This window comes from Canis lupus, chromosome 9 (assembly GCF_048164855.1).
Source record: "Canis lupus baileyi chromosome 9, mCanLup2.hap1, whole genome shotgun sequence".
Lineage (NCBI taxonomy): Eukaryota > Metazoa > Chordata > Mammalia > Carnivora > Canidae > Canis > Canis lupus.
This window is the reverse complement of record NC_132846.1, coordinates 19,066,470-19,084,210: the sequence shown is the minus strand read 5'-3', so window position 1 is coordinate 19,084,210 and position 17,741 is coordinate 19,066,470. Positions and strand designations below refer to the sequence as shown.

The window sequence follows — 17,741 nt, the reverse complement described above, 5'->3', positions numbered from 1 at the left end:
ACCCACCTCCCCTTCTACCACCCCTGGTTCATTTCCCAGAGTTAGGAGTCTCGATTTTTTTTTAAGGTAAACCATGTGAATATTGTGCCTATACAAAAAAAGTTAACTAAGCTTTGTATAAATTCCATATGTATTCCATTACACTGTTTTTCCATTTCTTCAGCTTCAGAACTTCAAAGCATAAAAGTTGTGACGATTAAGGCATAAGCTTTCATAGACATGTGAAAAGTTCTATTAACCAAAAGAACACCCTATCACAGCAGATAACTGAGATTTTACCTAATATATTCAGATTAATTTTTAAAGTACTAAAGCTAAATAGCTTTTGGTATGTCTCCAATATACAAAAAGAGCTTTATACTTGGAAATACCTGTGATAAAACTTTCACTAAGTCATTTTAATAATAATTGAAAATGTATATAACTGAATGCTTCATAATTTGCAATAATCTTCTTCCTCAAAGTATATTCTTTTCCCTTGTCTATATCGCTTATCTAAAAAGAGGATTCATTTAAATATTTCAAGCTTTTCAACAATATGATCTAGTTCAATATTATTAGTAAGTTATTGATATTCCATAATCAAAACAAATTTACAGATGAATTTCCGCACTTATACAATTATTTCAATTGCCACTTGAAATAAACAGCACCAGTATTCAAATCCTAAGTGTTGATATAAATATTGAAAATATTAAACTCTGGAGAAGTTTTAAACCTTGAGACTATATACATTAAAAGTGTTGTTACATGTTGCTATCTTCATTACCTTAAACGTAAATTACTTTCACCAGCATGTTTTGAAGAATCTTACTCATTTTTGCTGATTCCCTAAGTAAGGTAAATATAACTATTAATTTGGAAATACTGGCAATCTACAGATACAAAGTATTATAATCCAAATAAATCAAGATAAATGTCTAAACTTCAGAAAAGATTTGTGATAATATTAAAATTTGAAAGCTCATTTGTTATAAATTGTTTAAAATGATTCACAGCTATTTGTTATAAGGTGAATTTCAATCTGCAATGAAGACTGTACAACTATTTAAAACCTCCAGTTAGCAAATCAATTATCTCATAATGAATGGCAAGTGACATCAACTGTAAATATGTGTCACAAGGATCATGTACAATTTTAATAGAGATGTTTGGAAAAGAAAAACACTGAACAGTAGGTATTAACATAGTAATGCAGCACTTATTTGTGACAACTATATAGGACCCAGAAAATAATGCCTAAATATCAATAAGTGCATTTACAATATAATTCTATAACCCCTAACTTCTTCAAATGACTGCTTATATTACTCTAAACGAGCAGTATTTGAACATTTTGGTCTCAGGATCTCTTTACCTTCTTAAAGATTATGGAAGACCACATACACAAAAGAGCTTTTTGTCCATATCAATCAATTATACCCTTACAGAAATTAAACTAAGGAAATATTGAAGTATGTTTCAATTTACTTATTTAAAAATCATAATAAATTTATATCTTAACATTAGAGCAACTATGTCATCACATAATGTAGCTTCTGGAAAGGGGGAAAAGAAGAGTCCTTTGTATTATATGGAAAAGTTAAAATGGAAAAAGTTTTCACCTTCCAGACTCCTGAAGCCAAGAACTACTTTGAGACTGCTGCTCCAGGCAGCCCCGGTGGCGCAGCGGTTTGGCACCGCCAGCAGCCTGGGGTGTGATTCTGGAGACCTGGGATGGAGTCCCACATCGGGCTCCCTGCATGGAGCCTGCTTCTCCCTCTGCCTGTGTCTCTGCCTCTCTCTCTGTGTCTAAGAATAAATAAATAAAATCATAAAAATAAAATAAAATAAAAAAGGAAAGAAACTGCGTTCCACTCCCTAGCCGACTTACCAAAGGAAAAGAGAAAGGACCCAAACAGATAAAATCATGAAGGAGAGAGGAGAAATAACAACCAACACCACAGAAGTACAATTATAAGAGAATATTACGAAAATTTATATGCCAACAAATCTGGAAGAAATGGCCAAGTTCCTAGAAACAAACTACCCAAACCGAAACAAGAAGAGATAGAAAATTTGAACAGACCCATAACCGGCAAAGAAATTGAATTCAATAATAAAAAAAAAAATCTCCCAACAAACAGAAGTCCTGGGACAGATGGCCTCCCAGAGGAATTCTACCAGACATTTAAAGAAAACTTCATGCCTAGTGTCCTCAAATTGCTCCAAAAAATAGAAGTGGAAGGAAAACTGCCAAGTTCCCTCTACAAGGCCCCCATTACCTTGATTCCAAAACCAAAGACCCCAGTAGAAAGGAGAATTACAGGCCCATATCTCTGACAAGCATGGATGCAAAAATTCTCAGTAAAATACTAGCAAATCAAATCCAACAGTACATTGAAAGCATCATTCACCACAATCAAGTGGGATTTATTCCTGGGCTGCAGGGTGGTTCAGTATTTGCAAACCAATCGACGTGATACGCCGCGTTAATAAAAGAAAGGAGATCAACCACACAATCCTGTCAACAGATGCAGAAAAAGCCTATGACAAAATACAGCATCCATTCTTGATAAAATCCCTCAACGAAGTAGGGATAGATGGAACATACCTCAACATCCTAAAGGCCATATGCAAATGACCCACAGCTGATATCATCATCAATGGGGAAAAAAACAGAACTTTTCCTCCAAGGTCAGGAACAAGACAGGGATGACCACTCTCACCACTGTCATTTAGCATAGTACTGGAAGTCCTAGCCTCAGCAATCAGACAACAAAAAGAAATAAAGGGCGTCCAAATCAACAAGGAAGAAGTCAAACTTTCACTGTTTGCAAACAACATAATACGCTATGTAGAAAACCCAAAAGATGCCACCAGAACATTTTTTGCTAGAACTGATACACGAATTCAGCAAAGCTGCAGGATATAAAATCAACGTGCAGAAATCTGTTGCGTTTCTATACACCAATAATGGAGCAGCAGAAAAATAAATCAAGGCATCAATCCCCTTTGCAACTGCACCAAAGACCTTAAGATACCTAGGAATAAACCTAACCAAAGACAGAAAAAGATCTGTACTCTGAAAACTATAGAACACTTATGAAAGCAATTAAAAGAGGACACAAAGAAGTGGGAAAAAATTCCATGATCATGTCTTGGAAGAAGAAACATTGTTAAAATGTGTACACTACTCAAAGCAATCTACACATTTAATGCAATCCCTATCAAAATACCAACAGCATTTTTCACAGAGCTACAACAATCCTAAAATTTGTGCAGAGCCAAAACAGACCCCAAATAGCCAAAGCAGTCTTCAAAAAGACAAGAAGCAAAGCTAGAGGTATCACAATTGTGGACTTCAAGCTATAGTACAAAGCTGTAGTGATCAAGACAGTATGGTACTGGCACAAATACAGACACATAGATCAATGGAACAGAATAGAGAACCCAGAAATGGACCCACGACCATATGGTCAACTAATCTTTGACAGAGCAGGGAAGAATATCCAATGGGAAAAAGGACAGTGTCTTCAACAAGTGGTGTTGGGGAAAGTGGACAGCAACATGCAGAAGAGTGAACCTGGACCACTTTCTCACACCATACACAAAAATAAATTCAAAATGGATGAAAGACCTACATGTGAGACAGGAAGCCATCAAAATTCTGGAGGAGAACACAGCCAGCAACGTCTTTGACCTCAGCCACAGCAGCTTCTTACCAGGCACATCTCTGGAGGCAAGGGAAATAAAAGCAAAAATGAACTACTGGGACTTCATCAAGATAAAAAAAAGCTTCTGCACAGTGAAGGAAACAATCAACAAAACTAAAAGGCAGCCTACAAGATGGGAGAAGATGCCTGCAAATGACCTATCTGAAAAATGGTTAGTATCCAAATTCTCTAAAGAACTTCTCAAATTCAGTACCCCAAACCCAAGCAATCCAGTTAAGAAATGGGCAGGATATTTGAATAGACATTTTTCCAGAGAAGACGCCCAAATTGGCTTACAGACATATGAAAAGATGCTCCACATCACCCATCATCAGGGAAATACAAATCAAAACCACAATGAGATACCACCTCAGACCTGTCAGAATGGCTAAAATTAACAACACCGGAAACAACAGGTGTTGTCGAGGTTGCTGAGAAAGGGGAACCTTCTTTACACTGTTGGTAGGAATGCAGACTGGTTGCAGCCACTCTGGAGAACAGTTTGGAGGTTCCTTAAAAGTTAAACGTAGACTTACTTTACGATCTAGCGATTGCACTACTAGGTATTTACCCAAAGGACAGACAAATACAGATTGGAAGGGGTACATGCATGTTTATAGCAGCATTATCGACAATAACCAAACTATGAAGAGAGCCCAAATGTCCATCTTCTGATGGATAGAAGAGGCGATATGTATATATGTGTGTGTGTCTATATATGTATATATATAGACACATATATAATGAAATATGTATATAAATGTATACATACACATAATGGAATATGCATATATGTATATAAAATATATAATTGAATATATGCATAATATATATCATATATACATATAATGGAATATTACTCAGCCATCAAAAAATCGAAGCCTTGCCATTTGCAATGATGTGGATGAAACTAGAGTGCGTTATGCTAAGTGAAATAAGTCAGTCAGAGAAGGACAAACACCAAATCATCTCATTCGTATGTGGAATTTAGGAGACAGAACATATGGACATATGGGAAGGGGGAAAAGATAAAAAAGGAGAGAGAGAAGCCATAGGAAACTGTTAATAATAGAGAACAAACTGAGGGTTGATGGAGGGAGATAGGTGGTGAATGGGCTAGATGGGTGATGGGTACTAAACAGGGCACTTGTGTTTAGCACTGGGTGTTTTATGTAAGCGATGAATCACTGAATTCTACTCCAGAAACCAATATTGCACTATGCGTTAACGAAGTAAAATTTATTTATTTATTTAAGATTTAATTTATTTATTCATGAGAGACAGAGAGAGAGAAAGAGACAGAGAGAGAGAAAGAGAGAGGACACAGGCAGAGGGAGAAGCAGGTTCCATGCAGGGAGCCCAACTCAGGACTCGATCCCAGGACTCCAAGATCACGAGCTGGGCCAAGAGCAGGTGCTAAACTGCTGAGCCACCCAGGGATCTCCCCATTTCAAAAAAATCTAAGAGAAGTGTACTAGTAGTGAAGGTAAAATGTAAGTTAGTCAAGGCCAAGGATCTTTTTTTTGCCCACTTATGCATCTCATATCTTTAAAACCTGACCTGGCACAAAGCTTATGCTCTGTCAATATTCAGTGAAAGATTGAAGACAGAAGAGAGACTGATGAAATATATCCTGAAATAGAAGATGGAGGATAGAATTAAGGTGATCATCTTCCTTTCATGCTGGAGACAAAAAAAGGAATAGCACATGTAGATAGATTTAGAGGTAAGGGAGAGCGAAATTATGCCCAACGATATCTATATTGTCATTGAAGTAGAAGGTCAGGCCCCAGGTTGAGACTGAGGATGAAAATAGAATAGAATGGTTGCAAAATAGAAAATTCAGTTAAACAGAGGGTTAAATCTTTGGAACTCCTCCCTAAAAGTGGGAAAGGAATCTTACTTGGGATGCCTACAGGGTCTACTGAATAGTTTTGGAATTCTAGCTTAGGAATGTGAGCCAAGCAATTTGATGAGGCAATTCTTTTCTATCATTATGTAATTTATTTTTTAGTAGTCTGAAAACCAGTGAAGATAAAATATGCCCATGACTGTCTAAGTAAGTGTTGTGGAATGTCAAAGGAAATTGAAGGTATGGCTATAAAATGGTAGAAATAACAATGAGATGGAAGCAAACTATGAAATTTGTCAGGTGTTGTGAGAGTTACATGAGGTAATGCTCATATAACACTTAGAATAGTGCCTGGTAGAATGAACACTCAATCAATGTTAATTATGACTCCTGGTTCAGTTGGAAAGATGTAATTAAAGGGAAGGGACTGATTGGGAAAGTGGTTAGGATGGTAGGCTCACTGATAGGTAAGCATTGAGATGATCAGAGAAATTAGGTATTGTCTAGTTTTACAGTTCAGGATTCCAGAAATGCAGTGCTTCTGAATGATGACAAAGTTTTGAGTATTTCCTGAGAGATGATTGCTGCAGTAGAGGCCAAGTTTGTGATAGCAGTCCAAGTCAGACAATTGTGTGGTTACTATTTAGTGGATCTTCCATGTGAGTAATTAAATCAGAATGTGACAGGACTTTGTCTTTGAAGGGGTATCCTGAGCCAGATACTGGAGATCTTAATGAACATTGGGGGAGTGCTGTGGAGGTTAATAATGACAGTGAAAAGAACGGGAAGAGAATAGTGGTTATATATATAATGGTGGAGGCTTCAAATGAGAGGGCACTATTGAAGGATATTAAGAAAAAAAAGTTCTAGCTCTGAAGTGTTAGCATGCAGCCTGGAGAGTAGCTGGACTCTGAGATTGCCCCAGCATTCTCTTTTCTGATCACATGGATACAAAGGATAGAGATGGCACGTTGGCTTTCTCCCAAGGTCTTAGTCACTTCACCCTCTCTAATCAGTCTATTTTTGTTAAATTAGGTTCAGAATAGCAATTTCTTTATTGGCTACTCTGTTTCCTGAGAAGTGGAATTATCAATATAGCAGAGAAATTTGGGGATATTTCAAGTTACCGGCTATGTGAGAATCAAATGAGACTACTTACAAATGTTTTGAAGAGGGTGAAGTCTTCCAAATATCTTTATCCTTATAAATCACATTATAGTATCTACATGTGATTTTACTAAGTTATATTTTAGAGAGAAGTAAAATTTTATTTTTTAAATTTATTTTTTAAGATTTTATTTATTTATTTATTTATTTATTTATTTATTTATTTATTTATTTATGAGAGAGAGACCATACATGAGGGGGGAGAGGGAGAGGGAGAAACAGGCTCCCTGCCTAGCAGGGAGCCGGATATAGGACTTGATCCTAAGACCCTGGGGTCACCACCTGAATAGAAGATAGACACAACCAACTGAGCCACCCCAAGTGCCCTGGTAAGTAAAATTTTAATAAACAAAGACCAATATTGTTGTGCCAATTATTAAGTTTTTAAGTTTTTTTAAAAGGTTTTATTTATTCATGAGAGAGGCAGAGACATAGGCAGAGGGAGAAGAGGCTCCCTGCGAGGAGCCTGATGCAGGACTCGATCCCAGGACCATGCGATCACAACCTGAGCCAAAGGCAAGATGCTTAACTACTGAACCACCCAGGTGCCCCCAGTTTTTAAGCCCTTCTGTATTCTGCTTTGTAATGCTGGGACTTGGACTCTATAAACTCCATTTCTGTTATCTGGCCCCCTGTTAGGCTCTGCCAGTTGGAGGAATTGGAGGAAGAATGGGAGATTGAAGGAGAAAGAAGGGACTTGCTCCATTCCTGTTGGCTTCTAGTTTTCTTCCTTTCTTTTTCTGTTCCTGTATTAGTCCAGTGACACTTCACCAGGCAGCTGCAGCTCCCTTCTACAATGTTGACTGAGATGGCTTTCCAACACTGGCAACATCTCCAGCCCGCAACGTAAGCACCAGGCAAGCAACATTCCCTCTTCAAAAGTTGGAGTCCCCACAAGGTCACCCCTCTACATTTCTAGATTTTAACAACTACTTCCTTGTTCGCTTAACCTTAAGGGTGGTGCTAGCTGCTTCCTGCAGTTGCTATTTCTGTAATATCTTTTCTTACTTTTCTAGTTGCCAGTTCTTTGTTGTAAAATCCCTCTGCTCAAAGAACTGGTATGGTTTCTGCCTCCCGATTGTACCCAGACTGATATAATTGTCTTACTGATTTTTATTTTTTTTCTTACTTATTTTTAAATTTGTGAACAGTTTAGGGTTATATCTTAATTGTATGTAACATGCACTTATTATATAATGCTGTTTAGTGTACAATATTCTTCCAAAAATTAATTGTAAAAATATTATGGATAGAAATGAAAACCAAATAAGTTTAATTTTATGAGAAACTTGCTGCATTGCCCTTACTTCTTTTTCATTTTACTGCAGACTAATGATTATTTCATCAGATCCTCACTGGCCTGTGGTCAGCCATTTGGGAACTACCTACTTAGTACAAAGGACTAAGTTTTAAATTAAAATGTTTCACTTTGGCCCAGACTCACATACTTAGGTGATACAATTGACATTTCTGAGCTCCAAATAAAACCAGATTAAGTTCTAAATTTACTTTGGAAAGACAGGATATAAATGCCTATCATAAAAATTCAGTTTAAGGTGGTTAATTTGAAAATCTCCAGGATCAGCATTGCTCCTTTGGTATCTTTCCTCCCTACAGCACTCTTAAACGTAAGGTAGAAATCTTCAGTGTGCCCTCAATAATGTGCTTTCTTCCTTTATCATTTACAAGCCCGAAAAGTTAAAGATGAGTAAGTTTAAAAGAATTCTGGGGAGGACACTCTGAACTGTCATTCTTTCATGGGACAGAACCTGTGCTAATGATTCTGGTTTTAACTATGAAATCAAAATAGATTAGTTCTTGGTAGCCAAGGACATTACTTTGCTTCCATCAGTAGATAGATCAATTGAAAAAATGTAGGAACGAGTAAAATAATGAATTAAAAAACACAATCTTTCCATTCTACTTGCTAACTCATCTCAGAGCACCACCCAGTTTATTTCCATTATTCATGCTCACATATTCTTTACCTCTTTTTTCTCAGCGCGTATCTTAGTGTTCTAGAGCATCTTCTGTATTCTACATTCATAATTTTGCTTTTGCCTCTAAACTTCCAAAATAACAATATTTACCTCTAAAGAGGCTATACTGTATGGTCTTTTTATTTTTTTATTGGAGTTCAATTTTCCAACATATAGCATAACACCCAGTGCTCATCTCATCAAGTGCCCCCCTCAGTGCCCATCACCCAGTCACCCCATCCCCCTGCCCACCTCCCTTTCCACCACCCCTTGTTCGTTTCCCAGAGTTGGGTGTCTCTCATGTTATGTCACCCTCACTGATATTTCCCACTCATTTTTCTCTATATGGTCTTTTTTTAAAAAAGATTTTATTTATTTATTCATGAGAGACACAGAGAGAGGCAGAGATATAGGCAGAGGGAGAAGTAGGCTCCCTACGGGGAGCCTGATGCAGGATTTGATCCCAGGATCCCAGGATCATGCCCTGAGCCAAAGGCAGATGCTCAACCACTGAGCCATCCAGGCATCCCTAAATTATATGGTTTTAGGGTTGATCTAATCTGGGTGTGGTCTCCCAATAAACTAATTTATTGGACAGGGATTATGTTTTGATTAACATCTATATTTAAATTTTTTATGTATGTGTTAATGGGCAGAGAGCTAATAATGAATTTATTTTTTCTCTTTCCATAGAGTACCTCTTTCCTGGCTAGATAGAAATATTTCAGTGATCATAAAATTATTTTGGTGAACATAGATTTTAGGTATAGGGAGAAGTATGATCCTAAAACATATTTAAACCAAACTATTTCAAATTGTCCAGTTCATCCTTCCAGTTTTTGGGTTGTGTTATTTTATTAAACCATAATTATATTGACTCTCCTTTATTTGGAAATGATATAAATAATACTTAAAAATTTTTATTACCATATTCTTTGTTGGAACTTGTCATTTTGAATTACATTTATTTCAACCAAAGATAATTAATTTTCTCTGAACTTTGTTTGATCTTACCTTTAGTTTAATTCTAGAAACATGCCATAATTGTTTGTTTCAGGTGGCTACAATTATTTTTATTTTAGATATTTCCTTTTACTCATTTATAAAACCTTCTGAATGTTTGCCAGGAAAAAATCACAAATGATCCTTAATGATGAAAAAAAGTCAACAAAAGTTAGAAAGTTCCACCAATTTACAACAAGTAAATGAGCAAAGGTAGTTAAGTCTATGATGACCACTGTGGTGGACACTTCTGTGATTACTGTCTAACGTTCAACTCAGAAGAGTTGCTCATTACTTGGAATGATCTCCAATACATGCAGTGTGTACCCAGTGACAACTATATGCTGACCTTGACTTCCTGTCTGTAACTGACTTTCCAGGATGATTTATCTGATTTGACCTTGCTTAATCACATTCTTTCTCGCAAGAGTTTAAAATTTGGAATTGAGAATGAAGAGTAGAAGTTTTAGGAACTGGATCAGATCAATAGCAACTTCAAACACAGTCTGTGAACTCCTGTGTTTAAGATCGCCAGTTGCCTTTGCTCTTGCCCTTTCTTGGTATTTGTTTTCAAATTATTCTTGAATTCTGTGAGTTTTCCTAGTATCCTACTAATAAGGTTATCTTTTGGTTTAGACTTATCAGGATCGACTATAGTTTTTTGTAACAAAAATACCCCAGTGGAATAAAAAGAACATTGAATGAAAGGGGATATTCTTAAATTACTGGAAATTAGAAAACAGACATGTAATATTAAAACCAGGTTGGAAATAAAATCTTAGGTTGATAAGGCTTCAGGGAATTTATTCTTTAAATGTTGCCTTTAACAAATTCCTTTATAAATAGTAAATGTTATTCTGCTTTGATTTAAACAGCTTATTCCTATAATGACAGCATTATCATTAACCTAAAAAGTATCTTTTAGTTTAATTTATGATTTTTAGAACTGTTGAAAATAGGAGAAACATTTTATTTGGCAACTGTATTATAAACAAACCTTGCAGTCTCTCAGAGGGGAGAGGAATTACTTTAGTTACTTTCAGAGTGTTTCAGAGTAATGTCAATCTAGATTTGGGGAGATGGTTTTTAATTATAGGAAATAGTTTGCTATATTTGACCCACATAACACCTAGCTTTCCAAACTGTTAAACCTGAACACTCTTGTGTTGTCTCAATCAGGAAATGTGGAAAAATAACTCACATTGGTAAATTTTGGTTGTGTATGTTGCTAAGATAATTCCTTATCTTCATTCATTTATTCTATATTTATTGCATGCCTCTTATGTGTTTGGCTCTGTACTAGTGTCTGAGATCATCAATTAAAAAGTAGACAAAGATTTCTGCTCTTGAGATGCTTACATTCTAGTTTTAGAATGGATTTATTTTTTGTTGTTAACTCAGTTAAATTTCTGTTGCCTTGAAACCATTTTGAAGCTCATTCAGATTGTATCATTCAGCATTATTTAGGGTACTGTTAATTTGTGGGGGTGGGACTGATGGTAATGGACAAGCATCTACTACACAGACATCAAAAATTATTTAAGATGGCTATTATTTTGTGTTAGAATTCATTGAGTCCTAGAACAATGTTTATGTCTTCATTTTGGTTAAAAAAAGATTAATATGGCAGATTAGAAACTAGGAAATTCATGAATATATCTGCATATTTATAGATACCAAATAAATATCCACTTGCGATGCACACACACACATACACACACACACATGCACTATTATATTGTATGAATGTTCTTCATTAGCTATTTTGTCAGATCCAGCTCAAGGGCTTATTTAAGTATCCTTGGGAATTTTAGCACATAGAGGGATATTTTAACACAAAATGAACAAAAGCACAGTTTCTCACTTATATAAGTTAATTACAGTACTGATATGTAATTTACCCTAATGAATTCAGCAGTCATAAAGAAATAGTTAAATTGATTTTTAAAACTAAGATTGTTGTCACAGTTAACTAGTTGCTGATGGCCATTTTCATTTCACAAACATTACTTCTGTTTATGAGAGTATCCATGCTGTGCAGTTGCTGGTTCAGTCCGTGGACTTCAACTGTGTCAGGCTGGAAACTGCAGCACTTGTTTTAGTCATTGGGCCTGGGCTCTTTGTGAAAACTCTTAAGAACTGGCAAGGTAAATGTTCATTCTTCTGAAAACTGCATTTCCTTGTTGATAAAAAACAAATTAAGCTTCTCCTACAAACAAAAAAAAGATTTAGAGCATCAGTTTTCTTTTAATTTCAATTTTACTTAGTTGGGCAGCCAGAGTGGCTCAGGGGTTTAGCACCGCCTTCAGCTCAGAGCTTGATTTGACCTGGGATCGAGTCCCACGTTGGACTCCCTGCATGGAGCCTGCTTCTCCCTCTGCCTGTGTCCATGCCTCTCTCTCTGTGTGTCTCTCATGAATAAATAAATTAAATCTTAAATAAATAAACAAATAAATAAATAAATAAGTTTTACTTCGTTAACACATAGTGCAATATTGGTTTCTGGAGTAGAATTCAGTGATTCATCACTTACATAAAACACCCAGTGCTAAACACAAGTGCCCTGTTTAGTACCCATCACCCATCTAGCCCATTCACCACCTATCTCCCTCCATCAACCCTCAGTTTGTTCTCTATTATTAACAGTTTCCTATGGCTTCTCTCTCTCCTTTTTTATCTTTTCCCCCTTCCCATATGTCCATATGTTCTGTCTCCTAAATTCCACATACGAATGAGATGATTTGGTGTTTGTCCTTCTCTGACTGACTTATTTCACTTAGCATAACGCACTCTAGTTTCATCCACATCATTGCAAATGGCAAGGCTTCGATTTTTTGATGGCTGAGTAATATTCCATTATATGTATATATGATATATATTATGCATATATTCAATTATATATTTTATATACATATATGCATATTCCATTATGTGTATGTATACATTTATATACATATTTCATTATATATGTGTCTATATACATACATATATAGACACACACACATATATACATATCGCCTCTTCTATCCATCAGAAGATGGACATTTGGGCTCTCTTCATAGTTTGGTTATTGTCGATAATGCTGCTATAAACATGCATGTACCCCTTCCAATCTGTATTTGTGTGTCCTTTGGGTAAATACCTAGTAGTGCAATCGCTAGATCGTAAAGTAAGTCTACGTTTAACTTTTAAGGAACCTCCAAACTGTTCTCCAGAGTGGCTGCAACCAGTCTGCATTCCTACCAACAGTGTAAAGAAGGTTCCCCTTTCTCAGCAACCTCGACAACACCTGTTGTTTCCGGTGTTGTTAATTTTAGCCATTCTGACAGGTCTGAGGTGGTATCTCATTGTGGTTTTGATTTGTATTTCCCTGATGATGGGTGATGTGGAGCATCTTTTCATATGTCTGTAAGCCAATTTGGGCGTCTTCTCTGGAAAAATGTCTATTCAAATATCCTGCCCATTTCTTAACTGGATTGCTTGGGTTTGGGGTACTGAATTTGAGAAGTTCTTTAGAGAATTTGGATACTAACCATTTTTCAGATAGGTCATTTGCAGGCATCTTCTCCCATCTTGTAGGCTGCCTTTTAGTTTTGTTGATTGTTTCCTTCACTGTGCAGAAGCTTTTTTTTATCTTGATGAAGTCCCAGTAGTTCATTTTTGCTTTTATTTCCCTTGCCTCCAGAGATGTGCCTGGTAAGAAGCTGCTGTGGCTGAGGTCAAAGACGTTGCTGGCTGTGTTCTCCTCCAGAATTTTGATGGCTTCCTGTCTCACATGTAGGTCTTTCATCCATTTTGAATTTATTTTTGTGTATGGTGTGAGAAAGTGGTCCAGGTTCACTCTTCTGCATGTTGCTGTCCACTTTCCCCAACACCACTTGTTGAAGACACTGTCCTTTTTCCCATTGGATATTCTTCCCTGCTCTGTCAAAGATTAGTTGACCATATGGTCGTGGGTCCATTTCTGGGTTCTCTATTCTGTTCCATTGATCTATGTGTCTGTATTTGTGCCAGTACCATACTGTCTTGATCACTACAGCTTTGTACTATAGCTTGAAGTCCACAATTGTGATACCTCTAGCTTTGCTTCTTGTCTTTTTGAAGACTGCTTTGGCTATTTGGGGTCTGTTTTGGCTCTGCACAAATTTTAGGATTGTTGTAGCTCTGTGAAAAATGCTGTTGGTATTTTGATAGGGATTGCATTAAATGTGTAGATTGCTTTGAGTAGTGTACACATTTTAACAATGTTTCTTCTTCCAAGACATGATCATGGAATTTTTTCCCACTTCTTTGTGTCCTCTTTTAATTGCTTTCATAAGTGTTCTATAGTTTTCAGAGTACAGATCTTTTTCTGTCTTTGGTTAGGTTTATTCCTAGGTATCTTAAGGTCTTTGGTGCAGTTGCAAAGGGGATTGATGCCTTGATTTATTTTTCTGCTGCTCCATTATTGGTGTATAGAAACGCAACAGATTTCTGCACGTTGATTTTATATCCTGCAGCTTTGCTGAATTCGTGTATCAGTTCTAGCAAAAAATGTTCTGGTGGCATCTTTTGGGTTTTCTACATAGCGTATTATGTTGTTTGCAAACAGTGAAAGTTTGACTTCTTCCTTGTTGATTTGGACGCCCTTTATTTCTTTTTGTTGTCTGATTGCTGAGGCTAGGACTTCCAGTACTATGCTAAATGACAGTGGTGAGAGTGGTCATCCCTGTCTTGTTCCTGACCTTGGAGGAAAAGTTCTCAGTTTTTTTCCCCATTGATGATGATATCAGCTGTGGGTCATTTGCATATGGCCTTTATGATGTTGAGGTATGTTCCATCTATCCCTACTTCGTTGAGGGATTTTATCAAGAATGGATGCTGTATTTTGTCATAGGCTTTTTCTGCATCTGTTGACAGGATTGTGTGGTTGATCTCCTTTCTTTTATTAACGCGGCGTATCACGTCGATTGGTTTGCAAATACTGAACCACCCTGCAGCCCAGGAATAAATCCCACTTGATTGTGGTGAATGATGCTTTCAATGTACTGTTGGATTTGATTTGCTAGTATTTTACTGAGAATTTTTGCATCCATGCTTGTCAGAGATATGGGCCTGTAATTCTCCTTTCTACTGGGGTCTTTGGTTTTGGAATCAAGGTAATGGGGGCCTTGTAGAGGGAACTTGGCAGTTTTCCTTCCACTTCTATTTTTTGGAGCAATTTGAAGACACTAGGCATGAAGTTTTCTTTAAATGTCTGGTAGAATTCCTCTGGGAGGCCATCTGTCCCAGGACTTTTGTTTGTTGGGAGATTTTTTTTTTATTATTGAATTCAATTTCTTTGCCGGTTATGGGTCTGTTCAAATTTTCTATCTCTTCTTGTTTCGGTTTGGGTAGTTTGTTTCTAGGAACTTGGCCATTTCTTCCAGATTTGTTGGCATATAAATTTTCATAATATTCTCTTATAATTGTACTTCTGTGGTGTTGGTTGTTATTTCTCCTCTCTCGTTCATGATTTTATCTGTTTGGGTCTTTTCTCTTTTTTTTGTTAAGTCTAGCTAGGGGCTTATCCATTTTATTGATTCTTTCAAAGAATCGGCTAAGTTTTGTTGATCTGGTCTACTTTTGTTTGTTTCTACATCATTTATTTCTTTTCTGATCTTTATTATTTCTCTTCTTCTGCTAGTTCTAGGCCTTATTTGCTGTCCCTGTTCTAGCTTCTTTCAGCATAAGGTTAGGTTGTGTATTTGGGACTTTTCTTGCTTCTTGAGTAGGCCTGTATTGTAATATACTTCCCTCTGAGGACCATCTTTGCTGCATCCCAAAGGTTTTGTACTGTCATGTCATCATTTTCATTTGCTTTCATTTGCTTTTCTTCTTTAATTTCCTGGTTAACCCATCATTCTTTAGTAGGATGTTCTTTAATATCCATGTATGTGTGGTCTTTCCAAATGTTTTCCTGTGGCAGACTTCAAATTTCATAGCACTGTCCTCTAAAAATATGCATGATATTTTTGTATTTGTTGAGGGCTGAATTGTGAACTAGTATATGTTCTAATCTGAAAAATTTTCCATGTGCACTCAAAAATTTATATATTTTACCTGCTTTGGGATGAAATATTCTGAATATATTTGTTAAGTCCATCTGGTTGAGTGTGTCATTCAAAGCCACTGTTTTCCTGTTGATTTTCTGCTTAAATGATCTCTCCATTGCTGTAAGTTGGGTGTTAAAAGTGCCCTGCTACTCTTGTAATATTATCAGTGAGTTTCTTTATATTTTTTATTGACTGAATTATATATTTGGATGCTCCCAATTTGGGGGCATATTTACAATTATTAGATCTTCTTGTTGGATGGACCCCTTAATTATGATATAATTCCCTTCTTCATCTCTTGCTATAGTCTTTGATTTAATATTTAGTTTGTCTAATATAACTATAGCTACTCCAACTCTCTTTTGGCATCCATTAGCATAATAGTTCTCCATACCCTCACTTTCAATATGCAGACATATTTAGGTCTAAAATGAGTCTCTTGTAGGCAGTCTATAGACAGGTCGTTTTGTTGTTGTTTATCCATTCTGATATCCTATGTCTTCTGATTAGAGCATTTAGTCCAATTATATTCACAGTGATTATTGATAGATATGAACTTAGTGCATTGTGTTACCTATAAAGTTGGTGTTTCTGGTAATGTTTTGTGTTCCTTTCAAGTCTTTGTTGGTTTGGGTCTTTTTCTCCCCAGAGTCCCCTTTAATATTTTTGCAGGACTGGTCTAGTAGTCACAAATTCCTTTGGTTTTTGTTTGTCCTGGAAACTCTTTATCTCTCTTTCCATTCTGAATGACAGCCTTGCTGGATACACATTTCTTGGCTGCATATTTTTCCCATTCAGCACGTTGAATACATCATGCCACTGTCATCTGGCCTGCCAAATTTCTGTGGACAGATCTGCTGTAAACCTAATCCATCTTCCCTTGTAGGTTAAGGAATTTTGTTTTCCCTTGCTGCTTTCAAGATTCTTTCCGGTCTGTGTACTTATGAATTTGACTATGGTATGCCTTGGTAATGGCTAGCTTTCGTTGAATTTAATTGGAATTCTTTGTTCTTCAATTCCGGTATCTGTTTCCTTCCCCAGATTAGGGAAGCTATAATTTGTTCAAATAAACCTTCTGCTCCTTTTTCTTTCTCTTCTTCTTCTGGGACTCCTACAATAAAAGTGTTATTACACTTTAAGGAGTTGCTGAGTTCCCTAAGTCTATATTCAGGATTGAATACTTTTCTTTCCCTATTTTTTTCAGCATTATATTCCATAATTTACCTTCCATATCACTGATTCATTCATCTGCTTCATTCCATCCTCATTGTCATGGCATCCCTTCAGTTTTGCATTTCAGTTGCAGCATTTTTTTCTTTCCACCTGACTAGTTTTTAGTTCTATCTTTATTCTCTAGTGTCTTCCATGCCTTTCTCAAGCTCAGCTAGTATCTTTATGATTATTGTTTAAATTATGATTCAGACATCTTACTTGTATCTGTATTGATTAAATCCCTGCCATGACTTCTTCCTGTTCTTTCTTTTGCTATGAATTCCTCCATCTTGTCATTCTGTCTGGGTTACAGTTTTTGTGTGATTGTTAAGAAAGTCTATTGTGTTCCTGTGTTTAATATAGAGTAATGTCTATATTAAAAAGAGGTTAAAAAAAAAAAAAAGGAAGCTAGATCCTAGGTATGTTTTGGTCTGCTTGTTAAAAGAAGCTAGATCTAAGAAACAAAACAAACAAAAAAGCTAGATCCTATTTCTTCTAGAGCTTCTGGAGTTTTGCAGCACTCTATGATCAGTAGAAATAGTGCATGCAAGGGATTTGTGCTGGTCTTCTAGTGGGAAGGGCCTGCTGAGCTGATTCTCAGGCAGACTTGCCCTAGTGGAGATGCACCTTCAGGGTACAGTGGGAGGAGGCTTGGTGTAGGTGGCTCCAATCACCACTGGAGGTGCTGTGTTGTTCCCTGAGGTTCCCTGGTCATTGCTAATGGACAGTGGGGAAAATGGCATTACCCCACTCTCTCCTC

At 36.6% G+C, this 17,741-nt stretch overlaps 2 long non-coding RNA genes across 2 annotated transcripts in view; both read right to left on the bottom strand.

Moving 5' to 3' along the window:
- Nucleotides 1-3,731, bottom strand: part of LOC140639875 (uncharacterized) — a 102,686-nt gene extending 98,955 nt beyond the window's left edge. Inside the window, exon 1 of the long non-coding RNA XR_012036522.1 lies at nucleotides 3,624-3,731. This is a non-coding gene — a long non-coding RNA (uncharacterized lncRNA). The remainder of the gene's footprint in view (nucleotides 1-3,623) is intronic.
- Nucleotides 3,732-11,415: 7,684 nt separating this feature from the next.
- On the bottom strand, nucleotides 11,416-16,957 carry LOC140639878 (uncharacterized). Its single transcript, XR_012036524.1, has 2 exons — nucleotides 13,229-16,957; nucleotides 11,416-11,904 (listed from the first exon to the last, which is right to left on the bottom strand). It is a non-coding gene; the product is annotated as an uncharacterized lncRNA (long non-coding RNA).
- Nucleotides 16,958-17,741: the final 784 nt, after the last annotated feature.